Source organism: Canis aureus, chromosome 28 (genome assembly GCF_053574225.1).
Source record: "Canis aureus isolate CA01 chromosome 28, VMU_Caureus_v.1.0, whole genome shotgun sequence".
NCBI lineage: Eukaryota > Metazoa > Chordata > Mammalia > Carnivora > Canidae > Canis > Canis aureus.
In genome coordinates this window covers 31058563-31077297 of record NC_135638.1, presented here as the reverse complement: position 1 = coordinate 31077297, position 18735 = coordinate 31058563, and the positions used below count along the sequence as shown (strand labels likewise).

The window sequence follows — 18735 nt, the reverse complement described above, 5'->3', positions numbered from 1 at the left end:
ATAAAAATATATATTAAGCTTTTACTGTACAATATATACTAACAACTGTCCTAAAAGAACAAAGAAATAATAATTATTTTAAATTATTTTCTGAGTTTACTCCTCTAAACAGAATTAAAGACATAAACACATGAAATGCTTCCTGTACATTTGAATGTATACTGCCTATTACCAAAAGGATAAAGTAAAATTTTCCTCTTAATAAACACATTCAAAATAATTTAAAAGATATATAATGTAAAATCACACTAGAAAAGCTCCTCTTTATTTGCATAGTCTCTTCAATCTTTCCTTGTTTTTTATGAGTGGATACTTGTAACTGAAAAGAAATTTGAATTCCAAAAGAACAGGAAGTGTTGCAGTATGAATAGAGGATCAGATATATTTATCTTGTTTATCACTGATAAACTTCAATATGTTCCAAACAGTGAGTAGGAATTGTAGCAAACTTTTCCTAGTTCAGAAAGAAAACAATGAGCTATAGAAACATTTCCAGGATAATCAAGCAGAAATTTGCTGAAAGGAAATGTGAAGAATTTTTTTTAACAATACAAGAAAATAGTCAATATTTTAATATTTATCAAATCTTTACAGCTTCTAAATTCTGCTCCTGTAATAGTAGGTGAATGGATGGAATATATAGAACTATAAACTTAAAGAGAATGAATCTTCCACTAACCACATGGCCATTTACACTGACAGTTTTTCAAAGTAATCAACAATCTCTTGGGCTGAATAAAAATAATTTCATTCTAGAGATATATTCTCTTCATGATTCTGACATTTTTCACCTTCTTACCACCAAAATGATTATATCTCTTTATAAACTTATACATAGCAATGGCAATGAAGCACACATTGTAAATTAATTATTTTTTAAGAGCATCATCCTTGTGGACCCACATTAAAATTAAAATATTCCTAGGAAAAAAAATAAAAAATAAAAAATAAAATATTCCTAGGAGGAGTAACATATGTTATTATCATCTTACTGAAAAGTTACTTATCACATCCTTCTTCTCTGTGACCCAGGTTGCAAGAGAGGAAGTGGGAAGGAGAGAAATGAAGTAAGTGTGCAAGAAGGGGAAGCAGTAACCTCGAAGACAAACAGCCCTATGGCATAATGTTGCCAGCTCTGACAACCATCATTCGGGGTGCTTGCCATTGCTTCAATGAGTTTTAGTTGCAAGCATAGTTCCAGAGTAAATACCATTCATTGCCACCATCAGCTACTCAGAAGACAAAGGAAGGACCAAATTCTTGTCTTTGTGACAAATTTGGGCATGCATAAACTAATGCTGTGCACAGTAAAAATTTTCTTGATGAAACAGAAGAATGCTATTGCTCTCTGACACCTGATTTTTTCAAATCCCAAAAGGAACTTTTTGGTCTGACGTATAGACTGTGTGTACCATTTAATGGCATTTCATTCACTTCACATGCACATCATGGAAGGGGGAGTTGAGTGGGCCCAACTGTTTCTTTATTGCTGGATGTGAACAATACATATCCTGTCCCAGGAATTGATCATTAATTACTCTCTAAGTGGAAAGATTGATGTAGTGATGACGATGATGGTTTTGGTTTTCTCGACGCACAATGGTCATGAATTAACCCGTGATATTGGACACTGATGACACAATAGTTATCTATGAAAACAGATGCAGGCAGTCTTTCGGTACTAAATGATTTTATCTCATCGCCAGAAAGAGCTTACCCGATGGAGTTTTGCCCTGTAGGCAACTACACCTACTAGTTACTTTTCTAGAAGGTGTTCCAAGCTCTTGATGAGTATTTTGGGGGAATTTCACCAATTAAAGGAGAAAGGGCGGCTCTGAGTAGAAAATCAGTAAGAAGTATTCAAAAATCCCTATCCCATTTCAGCAGCAGTTTCAGGCCAAGTTCAAGTATACACCCTGAGTCAGAATGGTCCAGAACTTGCTGTGGGAAAATATGGGCCCCTGATGACAGCTACCAAACAGAGTTCCCACATATACATATTAAATCTGGTTCTAGCGTGCCCCTATCATTCTGTCATCAATACTTGGAAAATTTAAAAGGTAGTGATTTTTCTTCTAAAACACTGTCCTTGAAGTATATTTCTCTAAGCCTCACCCTGCCTGTCCCCCATACCACTAATATGTTTGCTGGCATAGAGGAAATTCAAAGGATGTTTGAATCCTAACCAGTATTTACACTGCTGCTGAGTGTGAGTCTTTCAAAGGCCTCAAAAATGTGCATAGTGTTGATGTACCAATTTCATTTCTAATAATTTTTCCAAAAAAAATAAACAGAGATTTGTGCAAGGGTTTATTTAGCTACAAGGGTTCTTATTGTAGAGTTGTTTTATAATATAAAAATAAGGTAAAAACCTGAATGAACAGCTATGTAAAATCTTTAAATAATCTGTGGTGGATCCATACACTGGAATATTTTGCTAACTTTTAATAGCATGAATCATATCTAACCAGATGGAAAAGTATTTCTAGTATAATATTACATGAAAAAGCTTAGAATGCAGCATTTTGAACTGTATAAAACGTAAGATGGGACAAGAAATTGGAAGGACACACACCCAAACACTGAGTGGGATTATACATGAATAATGAACTAATCAATATCTTCTAGGGTCTTCTCTTTGCTTTTCTGTATTTCCCAAATAATCTACAGAACAATATACATTAGCTTTATATTCACAAAAAAGAAATTTCCAAAACAATAAAGTGTAGATGCCAGTGATTGGAAGCTCAGAGCTTTGGGAGAGCCAAGCTGTATGTGTCACACATAAGTTGCAAATGTGTGTGTGTCAACTTTGTAATGGGTTAAGTGGAGATGTGTGCTGTTGCTACTTTTATGTTAACAAATTACAATGCCTTGATTCCCTTCAGGGAATTTTTTTTGGAGGGAAACTTTGGATGAGTGTCTAATGTTACTAGTGGGTCGAAACAAAAAAGCTGAGGAATATAATGTTGGCCAGGGAATAAAATGTTGGGAATAACACTAAACTTCCTGCAGGTGCTGTGTTTAGAATTTCTGGGAATGAGAACAGAGGTTGACAATTTCTCTGGCCCTATACATGGACTGGTTTTTCCTCTGCCCCCAGCACCCCATTGCTTACACTTTCAGGTGCTCTAGGCCCTCTGCCCTTGGGCTCAGGAAAGTGAGTGATGTGGTGGCTGAGAAATTCAGAATACCCAGCACTAATCTGGTAGGAAGCACCAGCCCACATGGCTATGGGCCCGCGCAGGTAGGAGTTGAAGCCATTTAAGCTCAGAGTGGAAGAAATGTTCTTCAGAATGCAAGTGGCTGAAGTAGATAATATAAACAACAGGAGACTGTGGGAAGGAGCAAAAGAACAATTTTAAACTAGGTCTTGGTGACTGCCAAGCATTGAAGTCATTCAACCCCACTAAGTTGGGGAGCTCCTGGGTGGCTCAGTCGGTTAAACGTCTGCTTTCAGCTCAGGTCATGATCCCAGGGCCCTGGGATAGAGCCCTGTAGTGGGAAGTGGGGAGCCTGCTTCTCTCTCTCCTTCTGCCCCTCCTCCCCACCCATTTTTTCCTCTCTCCCTTTCTCTCTCTCTCTCTGTCTCTCTCTCTCTCTCTCAAATAAAATCAAGCAATCAATTCCAACAAGTTGAATCCCATCTATACCACTAACCTACAGAAAACCCTTCGGCATATGACCCTAGGCCCCAGCCTCCTCGTTTGTGATACAGAGACACCAAACTGATTTTTATATTCTCAGGAGTTATGCTCTATAAAGTTGCTATAGATGCAGTGAACACTGAATCACTGTGCCATTGTCCCCACGGGAAATACAGGGTTAGGTTCCTGCGAAATTCTTGTCGTGATATTTTTGTCAACTTATCAATACATAAGGCTTGTTTTATATGTATTTTTTTAAAGACACATTGCTAAATATTGACTCATTAACCTCAGATTCACAGTCAACAGCCTATATAATCCATGCCCCTGAACGAAGCTTATCTAGCACATCCATTTCCTCTACAAGGCACATCATGGCCCTCTTGTTCTTGGGAACACTGGACAGCATGTCAGGACTTTTCACAGAGGCCATTTTAAACAACAAAATGTCCAACATAAAACACAAAAATGCAAAAAAGGAGTGCTAAATAGACCACAAAAGGACACTTGTTTACAAGTGTTGCTTGTTACCATGTGAGAACTGAAATAGGAAAGCAGAACATCACCTTGTCTGACCTCATCTGGAACACGTGCATCAAGCAACTCAAATTCTTGTTTGCTCTGCAAGTGTGCATGTCCACTAGTAACTGCAAAAGTGCCACAAGTATTGACTTGTGGTTACAAATAAATTTTAGCAAGTAGATGAATTTCCAAATACATAAGCCCCACACACTGAAGACTGATGGTAATAATTGCACCTACATGAGCAAGTTATTGTAGAGGTAAATGAAATATTTCATGTCACATAACATTTGGTACATGTATACCAAATATCTGCTGGGAAAAAAAAATGACCTTTTTTTTGGTAAAATATTTGAAGTTCCTGTTAGAGTATTAAGTATCTAACTATGCATATTCCCATATACTGTAAAAAAAATACTCTAGAAAGAGGACTACAAAACAAGTTAATGTTAAAAATCACCTAATAAACTGGTACGGTTTTTTGCCATGACTTTTTTCGAATGCACTTAAAAAAAAAAAAAAAACCACTTAAAATAATACCATCTATATATTTTCTGTAATAGGTTGGTTGCGATATAATTAAGACCTCTGGGAGATCTGAAGTGGGGAAACAGGGGAACAAATTAATTGTTTTGCAAGAAAACCTGCCCTGACACAGATAATTAACCCTTATTCAGAAGTAAATCATGTTATTTCCTCAATAAAACATGAATAGGAGTCAGTAAAAGATGCTTCAGTGTAATTTTTTTTTTAACTGTAAGAACCACCTTCTTTGGGATTTATTTCTACTTTGTCGTGATAATAAACACAAAGGATCCTCTCTATCTGGCATAGAATTTCCTTGCCAGAAAGCAAATATTTGATAATAATGTAAGGAGCTGTAAACTCAATTTCTCTAGAGGTCTTCTAGGAAGAAGTTTACCTGTCCGGCCAAATGAATCGAGAAGATTTAGAATCTAACCTTCCTGGATGTGACCAGGTGGCCATTTTCTTCAAATTCATTCCTCATGACTCTACAGCACCTGAACCTTTCTTCTCTTTACGGCTTGGAGCTCAAAACTTTGTCAAGCTTTTTCTTGCTGCTGTCATTACCTTGTAGAGTTCTAGCTATCATATCTGTAATATCTGCCTTAGTTGTCTCAACTTCCAGACCCACTCATCCTGCATTCCTGGCTCTGTTTATGGGATCACTGTCCTTGTAGTTCCCTGGACTTGGGTTCACCATTTTCTTCCACTTCCTTGCCACATGCCAGGGCCATCCAGTGACTTCATCCTGAAGGGATCAGTTTGCAGTGTTTGTAACATCCACCCCCATCTCTCCATCCCCATGGCCTTTTTCCTAGTTGAGTCCCACAGTCTTATTGCCTGAGCCAAGGCAATCAGTTTGTAACCACCTCTCTGTGATCTCTTACTCCAGGCCATTCTACCCATGGCTACCAAATTCCTTTTCTTTTAGGGGCACCTGGGTGGCTCAGTGGTTGATCATCTGCCTTCAACTCAGGTCATGATCCCTGGGGTCCCTCTGCCTAGCCTCTGCCTCTCTCTCTCTCTCTCTCTCTCTCATAAATAAATAAATAAAATCTTAAAAAAATTTTTAAGAATAAATAAATTAAAAATAAATAAATAACCATTTTATTGCCACACCTGGACAGAATTCTTTAGTGACTCCCCAGCACCCACAAAATGCTAACTCTCCTTTGCTTGGCAGAGACAACCTTCAGGGACCTCTCCATGAGCCTCCCTTGCAGCCTCTGCTCCCATGATTGCCTTTCAGGAAGCCCAGACCAGGCCTAAACCTCCTCTTGCAGCAGTTGGTCCTTCCCTCCAGAGATCCTGTGTTTGGTCCTCTCCTGGTACATTCCTTCTGCTTCCAGTTCCCTTCCCTCCCTCTTGGGTACTCTGCTGCTAAAAGTTACTTCAGGTCCCCCTCAAATGCCACCCCCTCCCTGCCACCTTGCCTAATCAGGCCACCACAGTCACCTTCCTCCTGAGGTCACAGTGCAAGCTTTGAAGCACACTAGAACCTAGCTTTGCTGTAATGCAGATATTTGAGGGCAAGGTTCTTCATTGGGTGAACTGAGATTTTTCTCTACATTTTGGGAGTGTAATGGGAATGGAGACATCCAAGAAGAATGAAATTTGAGGTGGGAAAAATACCAAAGGTATCCCAAGAGTGTTGTGGAGAGGAAAAACAGGGCTTTTTCTGGAGTAAACACCTTCAAACCATCCCTAAACAAAAAGGATTCACGGCTTGAGGTCCCTCAGCCAATGGACCAGCCCACATCTCTCGGTTGAGCAAAAAGTTTGTGGTCCTCACAGCATGTAAGGAGACAGAGAGATAGTTCTCAAAGTACTATGTCCTTGGGGTGAGTGCAGGATGATTTTTTTCAGTGTGCCCGGGGACAGGGGCAGGGAGCTTGACAAATAAGGAACTTCTACATATTTTGTTACTTAGACACTTCTGTTCCAGTGGACGTGCCTAGCATTTCAGCAGGCTAGTGCATAGGTTGTATGTTCAAAAGAATGATGGAGAACTCCACCCAGAGAAAGCGATCTTAGTGTTATCAGGAGCTAATGGTAACTTTAGGGTGACTCAAGGGGCTTCTGCTGAGGTCCTCAGCCCCAGTCCTGCTCAAACTGGCTTATGCAAGGGGACATTCCGTGGAACACCTGCCATGTCTCCTTGGGGGGATGTGTTTGTTCTGTGGTCACATTCTTTCCCTGCTTTTGTCCCTTACCCCTCCTCCCCTTCGCTGATAGTTTTCAGCCCTCTGATCTGAGTAACTCCCCATTAATTAGGTCTTAGCTAGCAAAAGAAAACCTTTTTTTTTTCCTTCCAGTAATCATTTTCTGTAAGGGAACAGAAGAACAATGCCCCTTTTAAAAGGCATTTCTCTAATCCATAGGAGGGAGATCCAGCCTTATCTAATATTTTAGATAAAACGGAAGACTCCCTTGGCTCTGAAAACAACAGTGACAAAGCTACAGGATTTCTGATGAAAGGGTTGGTGGTTTGATACTTGGTGTGGTAAACCGAACATCTCCATCCCTAGAGGGAACCAATGACGTGGTATAAAGCAAGGCCCTGAAAAGCCTCAGGGCAAGGTAGCCCTGTGCATACCTTAGAACTGAAACTCTAGCTGCTGCCTGGCAGGCAAACATTCTACAGAAAAGGACAAGATGGGGCAAGAATCAAAATAGAAAGCAACCTGTTTGAGAGGTTTCTGGGGTCGGAATGTTTGTGTCCCACTAAATTGGTATGTTAAAATCCTAACCCCCAAAGGTGATGGTAGTAGTAGGTGGAATGGTTCAGAGGGTTTTTGAAGGGTAGAGACCTCAGAATGGGATTAGTGCCATATAAAGGAGGCTCCAGAGAGCCCTCGTAGCCCTTCTCATCATGTGAGGACACATGGTGCCAGGTGTGGACCAGAAGAGAGCTGTCACCCGACCCTGCTGGCACTCTAGGACTTTCTGCCTCCACAACTGTGAGAAATAGCTGTTTGTTGTTGATAAGCTTCCCGGTCTGTGCTATTTTGTTATAGCAGCCCACAGATCAAGACAGAGGTGTTTTTCCATTTTTAGCTTGGGAAGGAATCACGTTCGGAAATAGAACAAGTTATATAAGAGAAACTTTTTACATGTACTGATTACTAGGTTGCGGAAGTTAATTCTTCACATTGTCTTAATGTATCTCTCAGATAGAGATCTAGAAATAAAGAGCATAGTAGCAGGGGTCATTATTTTGGGGGTAGTGGAATCACTGTTTTGGCCTGACTGTTGTTTTTCACTCTTTCGGGACAGTTCCTGTTAGCCTCTAGAACCCTGGTTCTCAACTTTGGCTGTACCCCATAATCACCTCAGAAGCTTTTCTTTAAATGTTTAAGCCCCACCCCCAGGGATTCTGGTTTCTCCGCGGTAGGACCTAGGGGGCAGTGTCCTTTAAATGTCCTCTAATGAGGGATGCCTGGGTGTTTGAGCATCTGCCTTTGGCCCAGGTTATGATCCTAGAGTCCTGGGATCGGGTCCCGCGTCGGGTCCCTGCAGGGAGCCTGCTTCTCCCTCTGCCTATGTCTCTGCCTCTCTCTGCATCTCTCATGAATAAACCAAATAAATAAATAAATAGCCTCTAATGAGCAGATGGGTTGAAGACACTTCTCCAAGAGTCCTTTCCTTCCCATCCAACCTCTTCACTGTATCATATGGAAGATCGTTCAGATTTTAGAGAAGGAGACAAGGGGGTTTAAATGAACAAATCTGCTCTCTACTCTCCTCTGGCAGGTGCAGTGGCTTCTTGTTCTACTAAAATGCAAGTTCCCAGACTTCCATGTGTACAGTGGGGCAAGTTAGACTGCGAACAGGATGCTTTGTTCCCAGGCTGGTCATAGTAAGCAGCCTCGGGGAATCCTGCCCTCCAGGGGGTTCGAACCAGCTCCTGCTCTTCTGCATGGGTCTTTGGAGCTAAAGCCCAACGAAAGAGAATGTAATTCTTTCCAACCTGATGCATCTATTATTCCTGGGAGTTAGGTCTCTCTTGATACTCTCAGGGGAAAATGAGAGAGCTTGGATCAAGAATTCAGAAATTGTGTTTCTTAATTGAATATAGGTCTCCTGTTCTCCAAAAGTTTGCCTTATGCCACTTTGCTTTTATGAAAGACCTACACTGGCACCTGTTTTCACTAACCCAAGGAAATTTGAAGAGGATTTTCACCTTTACAAAGCAGTATTTACTTCTTTGCTTCACGTTGTTTCGGTTTATGAAAGGTTTCATAGGAGCTTCACTTACAGATAGCAAGGAAGACCTGTACCATCTAGTACCAACCCAATGGAACCTTGACTTTTCACACATATGTTTTGCTTATGTAATAAAAAAATAATTTTAAGGTAAAAGAAAATTGCTGCTCATTTGGGGAGTGATTAGTACTGCTTATTTCAATTACCAGCAAATAATCCAGGGGAAATCGGCCATCCCCTGACTATTGATGGTGTTATATTCATTTCATTGGGCAGTTTTTCTATTAGATAGATTTAATGGAGATAGTACCTGAAGGAAGATGATGGAGGGAATGAAAAGAAGTTTCACTGATATTGGTAGAATTCATGCTAATGAGCCGATGAGTGTGAAGGATGGAATAAAATAGGTAGGAAACTGTGCTTTCATCAAGAGAATATTAAAATATGGGGGAGGGGACCCTCCATTAGAATAATTATTACAAAGAAGAAAACTCCAGACCCTTTGCTGACAAGTAACTGTATGGGACGTGGGGCCTGTTACTTAAACAATAAGCCAAAAATTGCCTAGTTCTCTTTCAATACCAAGGGCCCAATCTACTCTACCAAAATCTAAAAGGTTATGTGAGGTTTCTGTTTGCCTCAAATTTTGAGTCACCAAAAATTGCTTAAAATAAGTGAGCCATCAGCCTGAATTTGGGAATTTTCCTATATTCCAAATATCCAATGAGTATGTTTGACCTGTGTATGTGACACTTACGTGACTTCTTTCTACCATTTATATTCTTCAGGTTGATCCATTTTCCTCCATATAATTTGTAGAAATCCTTTAGATATTTTTATGTTCAGTAAGAATAACTAAAATAATATTACCACTTATTAGAAATTTGTATACTTCCGGTGCTATCTAAAGTACTTTCAGATACTATTTCATCTGCTCTTATAGGAGCTTTGTGAAGTAGATGCTATTTTCTCCATTTTGAAGATGAAAGCGAAGTTAGTTCAGTGACATACCCCGATCTGTGTATCTCTAGTAAACAACTATGGATCTTATTAATTGCCAAAGTCTCTGGATTACATTAATAATACAATTTTCTCTAACATAATGGAATCGTAATCTACAGAAAAACTAGAAAGTAACCCAAGATTTCCCAATAAATCAAAAATTCATAGAATAGTAGCAAAATCATTTGTTTTTGGAAAGAAAATTGAGAACTCAGGAGAAAAAAAAATAACTTACCATGATGTTGCATACAAAATTACATATGTTAGAAATAGGCAACTTTTAATCTTCCCAGTGACCTTATGGGATAAATATTAATATCCCCATTTTAGAGTCTCTGGAGAGGTTGAATAAACTTGTCCAAAGTCACAGAGCTATTAACTGTGGGAGTTTGTATTCAAATCTACAACTGTGGAACTCTCATATTTGAGTCATTAACTTCTATAATGGCTCCCAAAAAGTTAATGACAGAGCAAGTATGAGAATTAGGGGAAAGATCATGTTACTACCAAATCAAGGTCTTGTTTATGGAAAAGATGAAACATTTAGGGAAATGGTATTTCTCTTCTCTATACCTGGTCATAGGAGTAGCCCTGCAGATGTGGCGGGATCATGATCTGAGGTTCACCAGCCGCAACCGCCCTATAGGATATCCCTGAGATCAGATGAAATGAGATGGGGAAGATGGAGAAGAAGAAACTCATTGCTCAATAGATTTCATCATTCACTTCCTAAAACTAATACCCAGGGTCTAACCCAATGAACTCATAAAAAAAAAAAAAAAAAAAAAAAAAGAGGCAAAAGCTTCATGCCTTCAAATAAGTCAGCCTCTCTATCTCCACTGCATCCAAAGAGGAGTCAGAGAGGCTTAAAGGGGTGTTGTTGTAATTTGATATCATTATTTTTATTTGGTGGTTATTCTTATTTTTAAAACTCTATGCAACGCAGAAAGTAATGATTAACTAGAGCCAAAATACAGGGCACTGTATTCTTCATCAGTTTCTATTTTGAAAATTTAGCTTCCATCCCAAATTAGGCTTTGGTACAGTTCTGTGAAGAATAATATGAATGCAACCTGAGAAGCATGTATCAGAGGAATCAGATTTTGTTGTCAACCCCTGAATGTCTGAATTCTGACAGAGACCAATTTGGATGTGATTCAAAGAAAGTTCATGGTGTTGAGAGAATATAGTTCTGTAATAATGGAGGGCAGCCCTAAAAACCTGCTTCTCAAAGAGCTTATCTCCCTTTGGAGGCAGGGTTAAATGAGGAATTGATGAAATTCTGTGACTTTAGGACACTGAAAAAAATAAAATTCAGACTTGGCAGTTCTTCCTATTTCCATCTAAACTAAATTGGCTGCTCTTCTGGGTGCAATAATTTTGTTTTAATTTTAGAATTTAAAAAAAAGAAAACCTTAATTTTTATATATAATAAAATTATATTTTTATATATAATAAAAACAAAGACTTTAGATAGATGTCTGTTTTCTGTGCTCAGTTGGTGATTTTTATATATATTTCTTTTCAACCTCCTGCTCTGAATTTTTTTAGGCATTCCATCCAACTTCACTATATTGGAAATTCTCTAAAACGGAAAAGTAGAAAAATAGCAAAAGTTGCCCCTGATTCAAAATCCTCTTTGAAAAGCTGACAGTAAGAATACTGAATCATTTGGTAAGTAGAAATAAAATACCATGATCTCCATTACCTGCAAGATATGATGTATCCTCTGAAAATGAAAGTGTAGCTAACTTGACCAACTTGAAACTGTTACAGTCTATATCAATTCTCCATTACCCCAACTCAAGGCTGAATCAGTGTCTTTACTTCAAAACTAAGTACAAAAAAGAGAGAAAGGACCTAGCCATTTGAGTGTCTAGACAAAGGGACAGGAAAGAAATTGCTCCTTCCCTAATCTCCCAATACTGGTCCTCAAATGAAGGAGTTTTCATGACCTAAGACTTAGTCGTCAGGATGGATAGAACTGAACACCCATGGGAAGTTATGGTGGCTCATTCTTTCCTCTTGACTTAGAACCTGACCAGGGAGACATATTCAGTCTTGGCTTGTTCTTTGTGGGGAATATTAGTGTCTAATTGGATCACAAACAGAATGTGAGCAAGTCAGTCATGCAAGAAAGAAACCCACCTTCTGGCCACCCTTGTAAGATTTCCTACAGTGCATCCTCCCAACAGTCCATGAAGGCAAGAGTAGCTTTCCACTGGTCTTTATTTCCTAAAGCAGAAGCTTCCTTGTATACTTAGGAAGAAAAGATTTGGCAATAGTGGAAATCAAAATATTTCTTTAGCCAGTGCAGCATCATCTGTAATCCATTGTACCCTTTTAAGCCAAAGCACACTTGCTTAATAAGCACTATGCTTCTCTTTTTTCATTTTAGAAGAGAAAATATAAAAGTATTCTCTGCTGGAAAAACTTCATACACAGTCTGACAATTGCTACAGCTTTTTCTTCTCAGCCCACAAGCTTAGATAATGATTAAACAGAATTTTCACTTCTGTTTGTCAAGAACTTTTGCAAATACGTCATGATTCCTTTTAATGATCTTATTAATCAATTTATAACTCCAGCCATAGCTTCATCATGTCCAATGTATTTTGCATTTGTAATGACACTATATAAAGTATCTCTTTTTTTAAAGATTTTATTTATTTATTCTTCATGAGACAGAGAGAGAGAGAGAGAGGCAGAGACACAGGCAGAGGGAGAAGCAGGCTCCATGCAGGGAGCCCGACGTGGGACTCGATCCCGGGTCTCCAGGATCAGGCCGTGGGCTGAAGGCGGCACTAAACCGCTGAGCCCCCCTGGGCTGCCCTATATAAAGTATCTCTTAAGTCTACTAGGTTCTATTTGTCTCTGAGACCAGGTATTGACCTCATATTTATTATCAATATGTCCTCACTAACATAAGCAATGAGATACAATAACCAGAATGCTTCCTATTAGCCCCAGTGGAGAAGAGAATGTATAGGTTTTCAGTACTAATATAGGAGAGCTGGACTAGCATAAAACCATGTAAGAGATACTCTTTTAATTTACACCTGAGTTTTGTAACAAAGGTAAATAAGTAAACCATGCTAAGCTGAGAATGACTACTATCCATGATATTTGGTAATAAAGAAAAAGGGTGAATTGGGGCACCCAGGTGGCTCAGATGGTTAAGTGTCTGCCTTCAGCTCAGGTCATGATCTTGGTGTCCAGAGATGGAGCCCCACATTGGGAGGTCTGTTTCTCTCTCTCTCTCTCTCTCTCTCTCCCTCTCCTTCTCCCTCTCCCTCTCCCTCTCTCCTTTGCTCATTTTCTCTCTCTGTTTCAAATGAATAAATTTTTTAAAAATTAAAAGAAAAGGTAAGGGAGAGTTGAAGTGGGGATGAATCTCAGAGTAAAATGTGTTCAGGATATGTGGGGATGGATGGGGAATACATGAAAGATGTCATTGATCACTAATATGGTATCACGGTGAGGGGAGGGAATCGAGGACATGATACTGTCCAAGTCACACTGGGGTGTTGGGGACTTTTCAGTTTGAGTGTGAATATGCCTTTTTGTACTCTCAATATCTTAAAGAAAATTGAATGTCACATTCTTCTAACTATTGCTTCTTGGGAAGATTATTGCTAACTACTTTTTCCATTCAAAAACTGATAGTTAAACAATGCTCGTTGAAAGAACTGTAAGAGGGGAAACTGGGTGGGTGGCTCAGTGGTTGAGTGTCTGCCTTCTGCTCAGGGTGTGATCCCGGGGTTCCAGGAATGAGTTCCGCATTGGGCTCCCTGCAGGGAGCCTGCTTCTCTCTTTGCCTATGTCTCTGTCTCTCTCTGTGTGTCTCTCATGAATAAATAAATAAAATCTTAAAAAAAAAAAACTGTAAGAAATCCAGACCAGCATTGTTCCCAGCTCCTCTTCATTTCCTCCCTGTTTTCTCTTCTTTGACGTTCACTTCTCAGTTTCTTTCATTGCCATGTTCAAGTCAATCATGAAGAGACTTTGTATTTTATACTTTATTTTGATGTGTCACTCCTATTTCTGTAAAGGAAATAACTCAGTGAAAGAGAAAAATTCAAAACCCAAACAAGACATATCCGAATAAGTAAAATAAGTAAGTGACAAAAACCACAGAGTTGGTCTTAGGAATTTTCTTTTGCTATCTAATCTCGAGAGGAAAATTAATTCACCTTTATATATCTCATTTGTCCATTTGTAAAAATCTTGAGTATTTGTGTGTGTTTCTCTTTTTTAAAAGTCACAATAAACAGAATTATGTAACTGGTATCTCCCATTTACAATGCAATTAATTGTGCAGAAACATCTGGAGAGGCAGGAGTACTTACTCTCCCATTCAAGAGGTAAGCAAACAGGTTATAGAGATCATGGATCTGCCAGGGTCACTTATTCTGATTACATATCCTGGGTTCTTGTTCTACAAGATACTGCTTCTAAGGAACAGTTATTAATCAGCACTTTTTTTATGTCACTGAGGCACCAGTATCTATTTTTTAGCCCAATAGGCTATAGGAAAATGCATGGAAGATTTGTCTTGGCATCTGAAGTAAAAAAGAAGAGATAGGTAGATAGCCATCTTAGCTTGGGCTGCTATAATAAAATACCATAGACTGGGAGGCTGAAACAACAGAAATTTATTTTTCCACGGTTCTGGAGACTAGAAGATCCAAGATCAAGGTCCATCAGGCTGTATTCCTAGTGAGTCCATAAGGGTGTATTCCTAGTGAGAGCTCTCCTCCTGGCTCGCAGATGGCTGCCTTCTCCCTGTATCCTCACACACAGTGGAGAGATAGGGAAGTAGAGAAGCAGAGAGAGAGAGGAAGAGAGAGTGCTCTCTCTTCTTTTTAAAGATTTATTTATTTATTCATGAGAGACACCGAGAGGCAGAGACACAGGCAGAGGGAGAAGCAGGCTCCATGCAGGGAGCCCGACGTGGGACTCGATCCTGGGTCTCCAAGATCACACCCTGGGCTGAAGGCGGCGCTAAACTGCTGAGCCACCTGTGCTGCCCTCTCTTCCTTTTCTTATGAGACACTAATCTCATTATGTGAGTCTTCTCCCATGACCTCATTTAAACCTAATTATGCCTCAAAGGCCTCACCTCAAATAGCATCATATTTGGGGTTAGGTCTTCAATATTTGAATTCTGGAGGGACGCAAACATTTAGTCCATAACATAGATTTAAGGCAAATGTATCTCCATACTAGATTACAGAACACAATAATTACCAAAAGTGTAGTATTATAAGGTGAACTCATGTCATCTGACAAGTTTTCTCTTTACAGAGGACAGATGGGGGGGGGGGGAATTCAGTGATCTGCCCAACCATGGTCAATTTATCATTTGTATTTGGTTCTTTCCCATTTTTGTGCTACAACTCATAGCTAAACTCATACCTACATGTGCTTTCTTCCCTCTATGTGAAATCTCTGCTTCCAGCAGCCTGACTTACACCTTCACCATTGTACCGGATCGCCTACTTAGCCAAACCCATTCTTTAAGAAAGAACCAATGAGTTGCTGATTACTCCAGGAACCATTCCCCGGACCCCCAGACTAGTTCTACTTGACTAGTTCTACTAGTTCTACTAGTCAAAATCTCATTTAGAGGCTACCCTCTCCTGAAGGGGAGATGGACTCAGAGCCCCTGTGACACATAATGGAAATTCTATCCACCACCTCCCACCCCAGGGATCCCTGCAAAGTCCAGGAGCACTTACGTTCTAGTCAGCTCCAGCATCAAGTTTCTGGAGCCACTATACTAGCTCATCTTATAGAGTGCCTCACTGAGCTATGTTGCTCTGAACTGTGTTAGCTAAGTCCTGGCACTGAGATTTCTTCCTCCATATCCATTAAACACCACCTCACTCAAGACCATTGTGTGATTGGTAGTTTCCAGAGACAGATGGATTTATTTGGTACCTTTAACAACAGCTTAATATCACCTATTGACAGTGCCTCATGATGAGTCCTCCTGCCCTCTTCCTTTGCTCCCTTCTCCCAGCCACCTACTCAGCTACCAAGTGTACCTAGCCACATCCCCCTCTGGAAAGTTTATTTATCTTTTGTTTCCTTGGCTTTTTTTTTTTTCTTAAGATTTTATTTATTTATTTTCAAAAGAGAGAGACAGCATGAGCTGAGATTAACCTGGAAAGGGGAGAAGGAGAAAGAAAATCCCAAGCAGACTCAAGCCCGACATGGGGCTCAATCTTAGGACCCTGCGATTATTACTTGAGCTGGACGCTTAACCGACTGTACCAATGAGGCGCTCCTTTTTCCTTGGCTTCTGCTAAGCCATATCCTCCTGCCACACCATCGCTCACCATCCACTTAAAGACAGTTCTTGGGATGCATGGTGGCTCAGTGGTTGAGCATCTGCCTTCAGCTCAGGGCGTGATCCCTGAATCCTGGGATCGAGTCCTGCACTGCGCTCCCTGCAGGGAGCCTGCTTCTCCCTCTCCCTCTGTCTCTCTCTCTCTCTCTTTCTCTGTGCCTTTCATGAATAAATAAATAAAATCTTTAAAAAAAAAAGTTCTCAAAAAAAAAAAAAAAGTTCTCTCTCTAAGAGCAACTCTGGTGCCTGCTGTAAAGAAATAAATGCTCCACCCCTTTTTACCAGGTTCAATTTTTGAGCAACAGCAACTAGACCCTCTGATCCCAGCCACAGCATTTCTGGCATCTCTACTTCATTCAAACTTCTAAAAGCCATCCCAGCAGAGCATTAAGTATTCTGGGTCCCTTGCCAGGGTGCCATTTACTGTGTCACCGAAGAGTATCCCTATGGTGACAACCTCACCCCTACCTAGATTTCTCGTTTGACCCTTTGATTCAGCATTCCTGGGCTCCACCTCCAGGCAGACGCTTCTGGTTCCTGCTGGTACATGTTACCAGACACTGTTGCTCTTTTGGAAAATAATCCCTTAGCAGGTCCTGCTCATCTGCTGTCAGGATACACTGAGATTTGATACTAAATATCGATGGACGTCCAAGAGAGGAGGTAGGGGCAGATCTTTTTTTTTTTTTTTTTTTTTTAAGATTTTATTTATTTGAGAGAGAGAGAGACTGAGCGAGCAAGAGAGAATGGGCAAACACTAGTGGAGAGGAGCAGAGGGAGAAGGAGAAAGAGACTCCCCGCTGAGCAGGAAGCCCAATGCAGGGTTCAATCCCAGAACTCCCAAATCATGACCAAAAGAAGACACCTAACTGACTAAGCCACCCAGGTGCCGGGTAAGGGCAGATCTTAAGGAGGAAATGCATTGTTTTTAAAGTGCGTGCCCCACTGAAGACTTTTGCAGTCTTCAAATAAAGAGGAGCGTGGTGGGGGGGTCTATCTCCCAACAAGAGGCTGTGGGGAGGAAAGTTCAGGAGACTCCAGCTAGACATCTTATCTCAAATTTCAGAGCCTCATCCCTTCCTTATCAGCACCTTGACCTTGGTGTAGAAAACTGCCTTAGTTGAGAATTAAGTGTCCTCCGAAGGTCTGTCATTCATAATGCAGTCCTGTGCCTGACCTTGAGCTTTCTCTGCCTGTGGATGAGGGTAATTGAAGGTAGGGCTCGGTGTGGTGGTAGAGATCTCTTTAATTGTGCACTGAAGCTCTCTGATCCTCGCACTTCCCTATAAAAGTTGAGATTAACCTGAGCCTGCTATTTTCTTTCTTCATGCATTAATAGTGTTCAGCAATATCTACTCAACTCCACCAAATTAAGAGCTTGAAAATAATTAGCATACTCATTTTAAATTCAAAGTTTTCCTTGAAAGTTAAGGTTTCCAAAGCTTGATTCTTCTATTATTCTATTGATATAATGTTATATCATGTGAATAAAAATAAGAAAGAGAACTATAAGTTATGATCTGGTATGCAATAATGAAAGCCCCTAAATCTCTGGGTACAAACATAAATGATTCTTTAATGCTTAATTTTATTTTATTTTTTTAAATAGACTCCTCGCCCAGTGTGGAGCCCAATGCAGGGCCTGAACTCATGACTGTGAGATCAAGACCTGAGCTGAGAACAAGAGTCAGATGCTTAACTCACTGAGACACCCAGGAGCCTTGATATAACTCTTAATTTTACATCAAAGTATTTTCCATAAGTAAATTTATAGTCCAACTACAACTCATTAACTACAGAATGGATCCTGTCTGAAGTATCATGGGCACAATTTCTTATATGTTTTGTCAGCAGTAAATGAACAGAATGATTTTAGTTTATGGTCTCAGTACAACATTTAAAATTGAGGGGCGCCTAGGTGGCTCAGTGGTTGAGCATCTGCCTTTGGCTCAGGTCATGATCCTGGGGTCCTGGGATCAAGTCCCACATCAGGTTCCCTGCAGGAAGCCTGTTTCTCCCTCTGCCTATGCCTCTGCCTCTCTGTGTCTCTCATGAATAAATAAATACAAAATCTTTAAAATAAATACATACATACATGAAATTGAATAATATAGCCACAGACAATATAAACCATTATATATTAATGCCTACCAAAAAAAAAAAAAAAGAATGTCTTTTGTTAAATGTTGACAGACTTGTGCCTGAATACTCAGTCCTATATCTTGAAAGGTGTCTTGTTCTAAATTATAACCTTAAAAAAAAAAGAATCACATCCCAAAACATGTAAAATGGAAGTTTCAGAAAGAGACACAAGAGAGAAGGAGAAAGAAGAATATTTGAAGCAATAATGACCAAAAATGTCCCAAATTTGACAACAAAAACATTCATCTACACATCCAAGAAGCTCAATCAACTCCAAATAGGATGAAATCAACACTGGCAAGGAATTAACTCTGTTGGGGATTTATTGTTTAACTT

General features: G+C 39.8%; 1 long non-coding RNA gene across 1 annotated transcript in view; it reads left to right on the top strand.

Moving 5' to 3' along the window:
- Positions 1-11576, top strand: part of LOC144300607 (uncharacterized) — a 48595-nt gene extending 37019 nt beyond the window's left edge. The window contains exon 3 of the long non-coding RNA XR_013367384.1: positions 11454-11576. This is a non-coding gene — a long non-coding RNA (uncharacterized LOC144300607). The remainder of the gene's footprint in view (positions 1-11453) is intronic.
- Positions 11577-18735: the final 7159 nt, after the last annotated feature.